This window comes from Cervus canadensis, chromosome 10 (genome assembly GCF_019320065.1).
Source record: "Cervus canadensis isolate Bull #8, Minnesota chromosome 10, ASM1932006v1, whole genome shotgun sequence".
Lineage (NCBI taxonomy): Eukaryota > Metazoa > Chordata > Mammalia > Artiodactyla > Cervidae > Cervus > Cervus canadensis.
The window spans coordinates 74,511,201-74,523,840 of NC_057395.1; the positions used below are offsets into that span (position 1 = coordinate 74,511,201).

The following is a 12,640-nucleotide window of genomic DNA, read 5'->3' on the forward strand; positions in this document are numbered from 1 at the left end:
AGACATGTTCTCATACTTGAAAGGAATCATATGTTGCCTGCAATTTTTTTTAAGTTGTTTCATGGACATCTTTTTAGGTGATTATTTTCATATATCTGTGTTTGTTTCAGTGGCTACATAATTACCATTTTTGAGTGTCTTTCTTTAGTCATTAATTCATTAATTCTACAAATACAGTAAGCACCTGTCATGCGTCAGTTACTGGGGACAAAGCATGCTAGAATCTCTCCTCAAAGAGCTTCCATCAAATTAGAGTTCCGTATTCCTCTGTTTATCTCTCCTTCTTTTTTTTGCTCTTTTATACAGTGTTATATTAAATATCCTTGTATACAGATCTTTTATATCTTGATACACTTGTGCTATGTTTCTAACTATGGGCCTACTGAACCTAAAGGATGCTTGCTTAAAATTACTGATTTTTGCCAATTGGTAAAAATGATTTTCTTTTATTGTTTTTATTTTACAGTTCCCTAATCCTTGGAAGAATTGTGCTTGTTTTACTGTGTTTTATTGACCATTTGTATGACAGTGAACTGCCTATTTTGATTTTTTGCCCATTTTCCCTCTTATGTTGTCTTTTCTTACTGATTTGTGAGAGCTCCTGTATATTGTGGGTTTTTACTCCTTGTCTGTTTATACACTGCAGATATTTTCTCCCAGTCTTTTTTACGTTTTATTTTTTATTTCTTCTTAATTTGAGACTTAACCTAGAAGTTGCATGATTAAGACTCCCTGGGTGCCCTTCACTCACATTCTTCAAATGTTAGCGTTTTAGTATATTTGTTTTCTCCTTTCATTAAAAAAAAAAAAAAGTATCATGAATTCCTTGGCGATCCAGTGGTTAGGACTCCATGCTTCCAATGCTGAAGTGCGGGTCAGGAACTAAGATCCTACTGAAACCGTGTACCTCTGATTGGGAGTTGAACCCATGGTTTTTAGATTAGAATCATTCATCTGGTGTCTGGACTTGATGAGGCTCAGGTTCTTTGTGTCTCAGTGCAGGAGGAATTTGGCAAGAGGCAAAGTAATGGTCTACAGTTGTTTATTAATATAGGATGCTTATGAGCGAAGCAAGCTGACAGGTGAGGGGTTCTGCCCTGATGGCTACATGTTTATAATCAAAGGAAAGAGAGGGGGAAAAGACCACCTTCTTTCTCATTCTTTGAGTAGGTGTTAGGCTTACATCAAGAGCTCCTCCTCCATATTGGGCAGAAGAGTGACCTTCTGAGGTCAAACTAGTACTGACATAGTGCTTAATCAAATCAGCGGAGGGGTGGTAACAGTTTTCTTTCATTTAATGATCTGGGACTGTATCTCCTGCTTTATACTTAAGCAAGCCTGCTTCATTCCACAATGTTTCTTGAGCCATCATTAACTTAGAGTGGTCTGCCAAAGTTCCCTAGGCTTCCCTCTCTATCTGTAATCTCCTACTGGGACTTCTACAACTACCTGTGTAACTATTCTATTCTGTTGCTATCACCACAACCATAACAACCTTACCTATCCCCAGCAACAACCGTTAAGGCACAAAGCTTGTTTAAAAAAAAAAAAAATTAACCCTCAGATATTGAAATGCTTATGTGTATTCAAACTTCTCTTTTTCAAGCAGTGTGGTAAGTGTATTTAATCTTTTCTTAAACGGTTCAGGACGTTAGGAACATTATTAATTCTTTTTTTTGGCTGTGTGTGACACGTTTTGTACCTCTTGAATTGAACAGGAATGGTTCTCATTAGGTTGAATGAGTCTAGGCCAGTTCTAAGAGTTTTTGTTTGCCTTACTTAAATTAAAAAAAAATTTCTTTTTCCCATTTTCCTTCACTGTCTTTTGCCTGCCAGTTAGCTATACTTTCTTGTTAATAAATACTTTATTGCTTATAATAGTCTAATTTGCTGTGAAGTAGGGAAGCCAGATACATGCAGTATTCTAAGAAGCTGGATCTAAATAACAAATGCATTCAAGTATGAGGCCATGGGAGTCTCCCTTAATCAGTGGTTGGATTGTATGTTTTTTCCACTAAGAGACATGGCTTTTCCTGACAATGATGGTGGCAGTAAGGATCTCAGACATTCCTAACTGCCCCTGGAGATAGGTAGGGTGAGAGATGTTATCCTTAATTTATAGAGGAAGTAATGGATGGTGGCGGTAATGTTGTTATTAGGAGAGATGGGATTTGAATCTGTTTTTTTCATCTAAATCTATTGAATAAGCATTGTTTTTAGTAATACTTCTTTGTCCTGTCTGTTACTAATAATACTTTCTAGAAAGTTATGTTGTGTCCTGGCTTTAAGTACCGTTCTCTCATGGATTTTTATGAAACCTAAATTTTAAATTGAAATAGGTTACTGGCACAGAATTTTCAAGTTCCCATTGGCCTATGGCATGGGTTCCAGACTAGAAGTGGGAAGAAGATTGAGTCTATTGGACTTAATCTTTCGTTATCATTAATAATTGCTAATTTCATGGGAATTCCGTGGTGGTCCAGTGGTTAGGATTCTGAGCATTTGCTGCTAAGGGCCTGGGTTAATCACTGGTTGGGGAACTAAGGTCCTGCATGCTGTGCACTGTGGGTCTCCCCCCACTGTGAATAAATGTCGTTATTTGTTAGACTATTATATACAGTCCTGTCTGTGCTCTGCCTGGAGCTCTCTGCATGGGTGGTTCCTTTCAGCTCTCAGATTAAACGTTGCATCTTCAGAGCCCTTTCCTGACCTGAAATTACTTCTCCCTATGTCTCCCTCTTCTGTATCGTATCACCCTGTTTATTTCCTTTATGGCGCTTAATCACTTTCTGGAAATGCCTTTTGGAAATATCTTGTGTGTTGTTATATCCAGTAAAATGCTAACTCTGTGATTTTTATCCTTTGTCCATCTTTAGGGTTTATTTTATCTCATAGGCAAGTGCTTCGGTCTGTTTGAACTCCTCTGAGCAGCGTCCTGTGTCCAGGAATGAGGCACTTTGCGTTAAGGGCTTCTGTGAGGGTCTCCTGTCTTGTTTACCTCTGTATCTGCAGAACCTGGAGTAGCAGTCTTATAGAATATAATTTCAGCAAACATTGTGAAGTGAATGTAGTGACAGCATATTAGCCTTTTCACTTGAAAGGTACGGTTGAGGCTTATCGTCTAATGTGCTTTTCAGAGAATAAGCATATGGCATAGCTATATTATTTGATGTGGTTCAGTCGCTGAGTCCTATCCAACTCTGACCCCATGAACTGCAGCCTGTCAGGCTCCTCTGCCCATCCCAGGCAAGAATACTGGAATAGGTTGCCATTTCCTTCTTCAGGGTATCTTTCTGACCCCCGGGATCGAATCATCTCCTATTGGCAGCCCAGCTACATTATTACTGATTAATAATATCATTTTGTATGGTATATGTATTTTTTAAACAAAATTTTCAGTTACCAGATAGCCAGTCCGTCCAGTTTGAAGCCATAGAAAACATTTGAATTAAAAAAACAAAAACAGAAAACCCTTGTTCTGTGAATCTTAGAGTGTGATTCTCAGACTTATGTCTGTGAACCACTTTGACAGAGCAAGGAGACATGCACCCTGGTATCTTGTTTGTTTTAACAGTCAACGTTTCTTTTTAGGTTCCATTTTTGACACAGAAGCTGCATTAGTATGGGAGGAGAACCAGACCACTGACTGCTGTCCCCCGTTTAGTCAGTCTTATTTTCCAAATGCAGAGTGCTTTGGGTACTCGGATAAAACCAGGGGAGAAGAATGATTTGGTTGGTGAAGCCAGGAAAACTGCACCTTCCATGCCCGGATTGGTTTGTGACAAGCAGCTTGCTACCTACTGTTTAACTCTGTGCTTTGTTCTGAGTTATTTTTGGAGTAACTTATGTGATGGAAAGAAATAACATAGAGGATAGGAGAAATTGAGGAAAAATTTATTTCCCTGTCCTGGGGAGAAGGTGTATAAATAGCTAATTTACTCTGTGTTCATTTTTAGAGTTTGTTCTATCACAAAGGCATGTGATTAGGTCTCAGTGAATTCTTCTGAATGCCTTCCTTTGCCAGGCCCAGCTACTAGATTATCTTGATTCAGGACTACTCACAATATTTTTTTGCTTGGTTGCCTTCCTTTTTCTAAGATGATGTGAAAAAGTCCTTTACGTATACAGAATACTCTGTGCCAATTAAATAATAGCTTTTTCTTGTCAGTCATTGAAAGGTAAAAGACTTAAAACAGCATCAATTTGTTTGAACTTGTGCATGTAATATCATTTTATTTTTTATTTTTGTTGTTGAAGTTAGAATGAAAGGATGGGGAGCATAAGGGAGGGAAAAATTATATTCTCAAGTTATGTAGAAAATAGAAATATAATGGCTTTGAACATGTTGACAATTAAAAAAAGGACCAGGTTTTATGTTTATTATACAACCATTAAAAGCATGTTGCTGATGATATCTCGCTGGAGTATCTTGGTTCAGGCATATCTTCCATTTGGTGGGTAAGAAAAATTAAACACACAAAGTCAATGTAATTTTTCCAGTTACATATAGAGAAAACAGTTAGCAGTGTGTAGATTTCCTTGACTCTGCCTATATTTTGTCCAGTTGAAATGTACATGGAACTCAGGACAGGTGACGTACTTTGTATAGTTTCCCAGCTGTACACAGTAAGGGCTCAGTTAAATTTCGCTGTTTTTCTTCAGGGAGAAGTTTTGTTCTGGTTGCTGATGATGTATATATTGATGACATTTTTGAGCATGGACCTAATATTTGTGTTCATGTTGATAAGAAAATTGAATTGGATTTCAGTACAAAACTTTGGTAAACATTTTGCGATACAGGCTTTTGTGTTTTGGGTTTCTGCTTTTATGATGTTTAGGCCACCGTTGGTTTTAGATAAGAGAAATTTGAATCTCTTGATTCTATTTTCTTCCAGGGCTGTATCTGCCTTTGCAGGCGTTTTGCATAGCAAGTACAGGTTGTATTGTATTGAATGCTAAGTTTACTTCAGTGTTTAGTATTAGATGATTTGTATAATATATGTACTGGGGATGTCTTTGTAATTTTGACATGAGTATAGTGTTATATATTGATTAAATTTCTGTTTTTAAATATTAAGGAGTGTGGATATTTTAATCTTTACATGCCAAGAATTCTGGGATCTCCTTGTTCCCATCCTTTAATTGCTGCTGGTGGAGGTAGAAGCCCTTCTCAGTGTTAATAAATGCCATCACCCATTCCCTTCCCCCAGCTTTACACTGGAGCCTCGTTTGCCTGCAGCTGCAATGGTAGGCATCTTTCAGGAAGTGACCTTGGCTTGTATTAATCAAATTCAGAACACACAAAAAGCTTCTTGCTAACATGCTGACTTGATGTAAAATTTTATCGCATCCATTTTCTTTCAGAATGAGGCCATCTTGTAAAAAGAAGATATACAGAAGACTCCTCCAATTTAATACATTAAAAAAGCTTCTGTAAACCATGTTTAAAAAAAAACAACAACAACCTAGATTTTAGAAGTAAAGACAACTAGTGGCCAAATGTGCATAAACCTAAATCATGAAGGTTTGGGAGTTGTTACTAGAAAATTAACTTGTTTTAATGCTGAATAAAAAGAAAGTCCTGTATGTTAGCATCAAGCTTATTTACTATTTAGCTACATTAAATACAATTTAGTTTTATATTTAATATATTATGTATATTAAAATATTAAAAATTAAGCTATATATTTAATATATAGCTACATTAAATTATTGTGGAAAATTTATACACTATGAATTTATTTTGGTGCCCTTTAGTAAACATGTATTAAGAGAGATACTTTTTTTTTTTTTTTAGGAGAGATACTTTTGTATACAGTTTATGTTTGGGTGTTCAGAAATGACTGACCTTACTGTGTTGGTTTGGATAAGAAAACTAATATCCTGCATGGAATCGTTTTCTTATGTAGTGGCAGTACCTACAGGGACTTCTACATATAACAGAAGATTAAGTCAGCAAGACTGCTAAAATTCGACCACCTGTTATATTTATGAGAAATATTTTAACTACAAATTTACACAGCTGTTTCTTTACTATTTAACTGGTCATTATGATAGAGCAGTTAATATAGCTCTCACTTTTATCATGTCAAAGAAATCTAGTTTTTAAATGTAGGATAGTTAATGTTTGTGTTGTAGAGATCTTTATTTTAACCTTGTTCAGTGTTATATGTAGAAAATAGTATTTCATGGATTAGTTTGCTAATGTTTTCTACATTTGGGAGAAATTTACATTAAAAAAAAAACCAAAACTTGGAGCTCAGTCGCATCTGTTGCCAAGGGGTTCACTCTTGAGTTTATTTTGTATAGGAGTCACTTGTGAGTACTGAACTGTTTTAGAAAAGAAATACAGAAAAAGAAAGCTTAAACCTTAGGAGCTGTACCTGCATTTTGGTAGATGTACAGTATGAAAAGTATAGGCATGTTGTGTGTGTATTAATGATTAGGAGAGGAGATAGAGACCCTATGCAAATAAAAAATTGGGGTTAGATAAATACTTTAATGGCTTCAACATCTGAGTTATTATTTACTGGAAACATAATCAGCATTATCTGTGATTGTATTGTAACTTGTTCTTAGAATTGCAGCCTCATGGAGATAAATCTATCTGTAACCTGCCTAAGTTCACTTTGTCTCGATACCAACGTTAATAATTGGTTTGTTAGATACTACAGGAGAATTTCAAGGAAATGACTCGATCATTTTTCTCCACTCAAATACCTGTTTATACATGGTCTTCAATAAAATTGTCACCTTGAACTTAAAATGTTCTTTGCCGCCGCCTCTGCTGCCACCTTCCCAAGTCCCCCATTCCCCACTAAGAAGGAGAAAGGAACGCCTTACGAGGAAAGGAACGCATACAATCCTGGTAGCCAATGAGTTAATGTTCACTTGCAGCCTGAGGGTCAGCGTTCAGTCCCTGTTTCCTGATTGGCTGCTAAAAGGTGAAATTGAAACCACTGTAAACTTTTGACCCTGTAGCAATTCTTGTGGAACGCCTTCCACTGGTGGAGCCCAGAGCTTCAGCTCACCTCTCCACCCAACCCCTCCCACCCCCTTTCCTGTATTTATTTTGTGTGATCGTGCAGCACTGCATGTGGTTTTTCCAGGAGAGTGGGGAGAGGGAAGCAGAACAAGCACCAGCAAGCGGCTGGCTTCTTGCCTGTTTTAGCAACCATGTCATTACTAGCTACAACTCAGCCAGAGATAGGGAGCTTGTTAATAAACTGGTCTGCCAACTGGATTTTTTAGTTTTCTCTTTAATCTCAAGGTAATTTAAAAAATGCAGAATGGTCGTATTTACTGTCATTGTTCATCAGTGGATAGTATCATAGTGTAAGCAAAATATATGGCACGATTTCCTGAATGTGTTGAGTTAAAAATAGCTTTCATATTCAGCAACCTTTATATACCCCATTAATGTTTCCTATGTCTCTTATGATTTTTACGCAAATGCCTAACGTTTTACAAAAGTTTTTTTTTTCTTCTTTGCCTTTGTCTTTTGTTATAAAGAAACTCAACTGGCATTTCATTATAACTATGGAGAATAATTGCAGAAATTATCTGTACATTCAAAGTTTGTTAATAACCCTCCCCCCTTTGCTTTTTCTTGGATGAGGTAATGGTTCTGGATTTGTCTTACATTTACATGTAAATAGTGCTTTACAGTTACCACAGAAATCTTGTGAAAAAGGCGGGGCTATCCTCTCGCCTTTAACACTGTTATCAGACTCTCTGTCTTCATCTTTGGTTCCTTCTTATATTCCTGGTGTCTGGCAGAGTGTAGCAGGTTGATGCTCAGCAGATACTTACTGAGTGAACATAGTTTTCATTTCAGAAACTATAGTGGCTATTTGTATCTGCTACTCCTTTCCTAATTAATAGCAGGAACCATATTTTGCTTCTACTTTTGAGGTCCTGTGCAGCACCTGTCATCTGATAGGTACAGAACAAACATTTAAGTGAATTAAATGCCTTCCCCAAGGTTATGAATCTGAACTTCCGAAACCTAGGTTTTCTGAAACTGAAGCTTCTTTTTTAACTGCCTCTTTTAAATTTTCAGATTGATTCTACATAGAACTAAACATATAACTTATTAAATGACTATTCAGAATAAGTTGTTATAAATCAATTTGGTCTTTTCTAATATATATCATAGGCTGGGTGGTAATACATGTCAAGTTTTTTTTTTTTTTTTAACCTGTCCTTACTTTACTAAGCCTGCATGTGCTATAATTTGAAATAATTCCCACTCCCCTTGTCAGAAAGACTGGTATTTTTGAAAGTTTGTCATCAGTGTATTGCCAGTATTCTCTTGGGTACCAAATACATTTTTCCTTATTTACTTGAACACGAAATAATGGACTAATAAATTTTAAAGAGAAAATTCTTTTTTTCTCTGAAGTTTATATAGCTTTAAAAACAGTAGCATCTTTTTATATAATTTAAAACTTTCCTATGGTATTAAAGTTAGATCCTTTCTTTCCCCTTTCATTAGATTGGTTGTAGTTGATTGTTGTAAGTAAAACCTGGTGTTACAGTTTTGACAAAGGATATATTTATTGTTTGATAAATAATCTCAGCTGCAAAAAAAAGTGTTCTTTGCGCCAATATTACATAATCTTTAAAAACAGGACGTTTAATTGGTGTACAAACTGATTGTGTATCGCTTTTAAGATGAGTGGGCAACAGCTGGCTTTTCCCAAAGATGGCGGTTCCCCACCTGCATCTGTGATTTTAGGGAACCGAGGAGGGAGTCCCCGGGAGCCCTGCCTGCAGCAGCATGGAGAGAAGAGTGAGCTCAATATGATTAATAGTCGAGTCCTCCCCCCCGTCCGTGCTCAACAGCAAAAGAAAAACACCTTCATAATATTCAGTGGCCTCTCTGTCCAGTTGGTGTTTCCCAGCATCAGCATTATGTAGTTTGGATTTTCCTCTCAGCTCCCCTCCCCCAGTTTGATTCTTTGTTCTGGCCTCGAGGCACATCTTCTCAGACTAGCTCTTATTAACAAAGCTCAGTTTGATCTCCCCAAGCCCCCAATAGCTTTCTAGTGATGCAGGTTTTGATAATGTGGATCTCATCAGTCACCTTTATGTTAATTCTAGTAGACAAATTGGGGCTTCCCAGGTGGCTCAGTGGTAAAGAATCCACCTGCCAATGCAGGATATACGGATTCAACCTCTGGGTCAGGAAGATCCCTAGGAGAAGGAAGTGACAATACATTCCAGTATTAGTGCCTGGGAAATCCCATAGACAGAGGAACGTGGTCGGCTACAGACCATGCGCTCGCAAAAAGAGTCAGACACAACTTGGCCACTAAACAAACAAACAAAAAATACAGTCCTAGGAAAACTGCCCGGACTGTTGCCTTTGCAGACCCTTGGTTCTAGACTAGTCAACTGCAGTGTCCCAGCGGTTCCATACTTGACAGGATCTTGGTAGATAGTACTCCTTTCAGTTTGCTGGTAGGCAGGCCAGTCATTGCTCTGATTATTTGGGGGCCTCTCTAATCCAGTTGCACACTTCCTGGGAGAGGAGAACTTTTTAGATGGTATTCCTTTATGTTCTGGGGGTTATGGGGTACAGCTTGTCTGTGTCAGTACTCCTTTGGATAATTCTCATCGACAGTACAATACTTGAGTATGACTGTAGGCGCTCTCACCAGCTTTTCACATTAGGCAGCAGTGCTTGTTCCCTGGATCAGTCATTAGGTACATTCTGACTCAAATGCCTTTTCCTGCCCACCCGTCTTGTTCTCTAGGTACTAATGTCACCCCATGAACTCCCCCTTACCTATCAAAAGGAGCAACAACAAAAGAACCATTTCTCTTTAAAAATTACATTTGTTTATTTTCGGCTGCACTGGCATGCATTGCTGCGTGCATGCTTTCTCTAGCTGTGGTCAGCGGGGCTCTGCTTGCGGTGTGCGAGCTTCTCAGTCCTGCGGCTTCTCTTCTGTTTGAGGCTCGTGGGCTCTAGAGCTCGGGCTCAGGAGTTGTGTACTGGCCGAGTTGCTCTGAGGCATGTGGAATCTTCCCAGACCAGGGATTGAACCCATGTTCCTTCCATTGGCAGGTGGATTCTTAGCCACTAGACTGCCAGGGAAGTACAAACCATTTCTGAGATGAAATTTGATTTAAAACTGGGGCCAGAAAACCTTGAACTTTCTTTACAGTACTTTTGCCTACCTTTTCCCCCTCCACTGTCCTCTAGTTAAATTGAATATAAAAATTCAAGTTATAAAACATTGAGTTGAATGAATTAATGAATTAAAGTTGCTCAGTCATGTCTTGACTTTTTGCAACCCCATGGACTATACGTACAGTCCTTGGAATTCTCCGAGTCAGAATACTGGAGTGGGTAGCCTTTTCCCTTCTCCAGGGGATCTACACAACCCAGGGATCGAACCTAGGTCTCCTACATTGCAGGTGGATTCTTTCCCAGCTGAGCCACCAGGGAAGCCCAGGAATACTGGAGCGGGTAGCCTATCCCTTCTCCAGCAGATCTTCTCAATCCAGGAATTGAACCGGGGTCTTTTGCATTGCAGTAGGATTCTTTACCAGCTGAGCTACCAGGGAACCTCAATTCATTTAGAAACCAAAGTTGTTTGTCTTTTCTCTTGTTTTTTATTGCAGTGTGCTTGGAAACTCTTGTTATACTATGTATCAGATAGTCTTGTTTGGCTAATAATTGTTTTTCTTTATTGAGCTTGTATATACTAGGTACTAGTAAGTAATTTAAGCATTTTCACTTAATTGTCACAAGAACCTTATGAGTTGTGATACCCATTTTAAGATGAGAAATCTAAGGCTCAAAGATGTCTTACATTGACCCAGGAGTACCTGACCAGTAAGTGAAAGAGCTGCGAGTTGGCTGATTCTAGATCTTGTGGGCTCTGAAGCTTCTGCTCTTTAACCATTATGCTAACAACCTATATGTACTATTGTGGATTGGAAGATGCAGTCCAAGAACTAGCTTACTTTTGGCATTATCTCAGTGATAAATTGGAGATTACTGTAATTATTAGTAGACACAGTACTAGATACAGGAGTTCCTTTTATAACTTTAATTGCATGCCACTTATATATTACCTAGATTTTCCTCTTCTCCCTTTGTCAGCAACGTTATGATGTGATATCGTTCTGCCCTCAACCCTCATCCCCCCGTTTCTCATCTTTAATTTGAGTTTCAAAAGTGCAACAGATCCTTCACATCATGCACCTAGATTGTGGTTGGTTGTTTCCCATCTACTGTGTGGATTGGCCATGAATGTGATGTGTTTGTTACTGGGAACTTGTGGTATATCATTTTTCCTTCCATCCTTTCTCAACAGTCCTGCCAGTTCCAGCAATAATGCTATTAACTTAAGCGCTTAGCTCTAGAATTAGTGGCAGTCAGAGTGTGCTCTGTCACATTTGGAAAATCCTAAGGTGAGAGTGAATGTTTCTGTTGGCTCACTTTTTTGTTGCACTAGAGCCTGCTCCACATTTCCTCAAGTGCAGGAGTCTGCAGTTCTATATGTTCACATATTTATTGAAGCTTATTTTGAAGAACTGTCCTTCATTTACCTGTCTCCTGTTTAAAATTATTATTTTTTTTTTTGTGAATGAAATGATGTACCCTTTCCTAGAGGGGAAGAAAATATCCAGTACTTTTTTTAAATTTCTTTCTCCCTTTTCTTTGGTTGCTTTATCCATCTATCTGGTGGGTATTTATCTTTTTTGGACTTGAAGATTTAATTAGCTTCTTATAGGATATTTATATTGTTTTAAATTGTTAATTTATTGAGCATTTCCTTTGGACTTGGGGGGAACATCCCAAGTTCAGATTACGCATCTGGTTTCATCACTCTTCAAAACTTGGAGCTGGTCTCCTTCATCACTACTTTGCATTATCTATGTTTACAAACTGTGACGGATTGTATTGTGTATGCCCTGCCTGATTTTTTTTTTTTTAAACAGAAGTAGTATGGCAACATAAGGCATCAAGTTCAAATTCCTAGGAAGAGGCTTCGTACTTGATAACTTTTTGTTAGTTTTGTTTCTTATGTCCAGGGAAGGGAAAGGTGGGAAAAGTTAACTTGTGTGTGACTAATAATAATATTTATATTAAGAAAGGGCAATAAAAATCAACACCCTTTTTTTATTTGTTTTTGTCCTCAGGATCAAAATACTTGCTGAACAGTGGAGTCAGAGACCAATAAAAACAAACATAAACTACTTGAACAGCATTTGACTGGTTAGCCAGGTAATTCAGTTTTACTTTGGATCCTTTGTAATTTTCTGACTTCACCCTCTGAAGATGCTGCCCACTTCGTGATTTTATGATTTCGTCTTAAGCTTGTTTTATATGTTACGTTGTCCTCTTTAATGATACTGTTAGTTGAATGAAGGGTCTTGGAATAAGTTAATACATATGTATATTCTGTGTACAGATATAAACTTAGAGGGAAGAAGTATGTTACAGTTTAACATGAGATGCTGCCATCAGCCCTCTTCGTCTTTTTTTTTTTTTTTTAATTTTTTCCTTTATTTATTTATTTTTTTTTCAGTGGGTTTTGTCATACATTGATGTGAATCAGCCATAGATTTACACGTATTCCCCATCCTGATCCCCCCTCCCACCTCCCTCTCCACCCGA

General features: G+C 37.8%; 1 protein-coding gene across 6 annotated transcripts in view; it reads left to right on the plus strand.

Annotated features, from left to right (window-relative positions):
* NCOA3 (nuclear receptor coactivator 3) overlaps positions 1–12,640 on the plus strand; it is a 127,422-nt gene that overhangs the window by 48,334 nt on the left and 66,448 nt on the right. For 5 of the 6 annotated variants that reach the window (XM_043480023.1, XM_043480027.1, XM_043480025.1 and 2 more), the window contains exon 2: positions 12,163–12,247. The exons of the other annotated variant lie outside the window; for it this stretch is intronic. The gene's annotated coding sequence lies outside the window, so the exon portion shown is untranslated. The remainder of the gene's footprint in view (positions 1–12,162; positions 12,248–12,640) is intronic. 6 annotated transcript variants of the gene reach the window in all.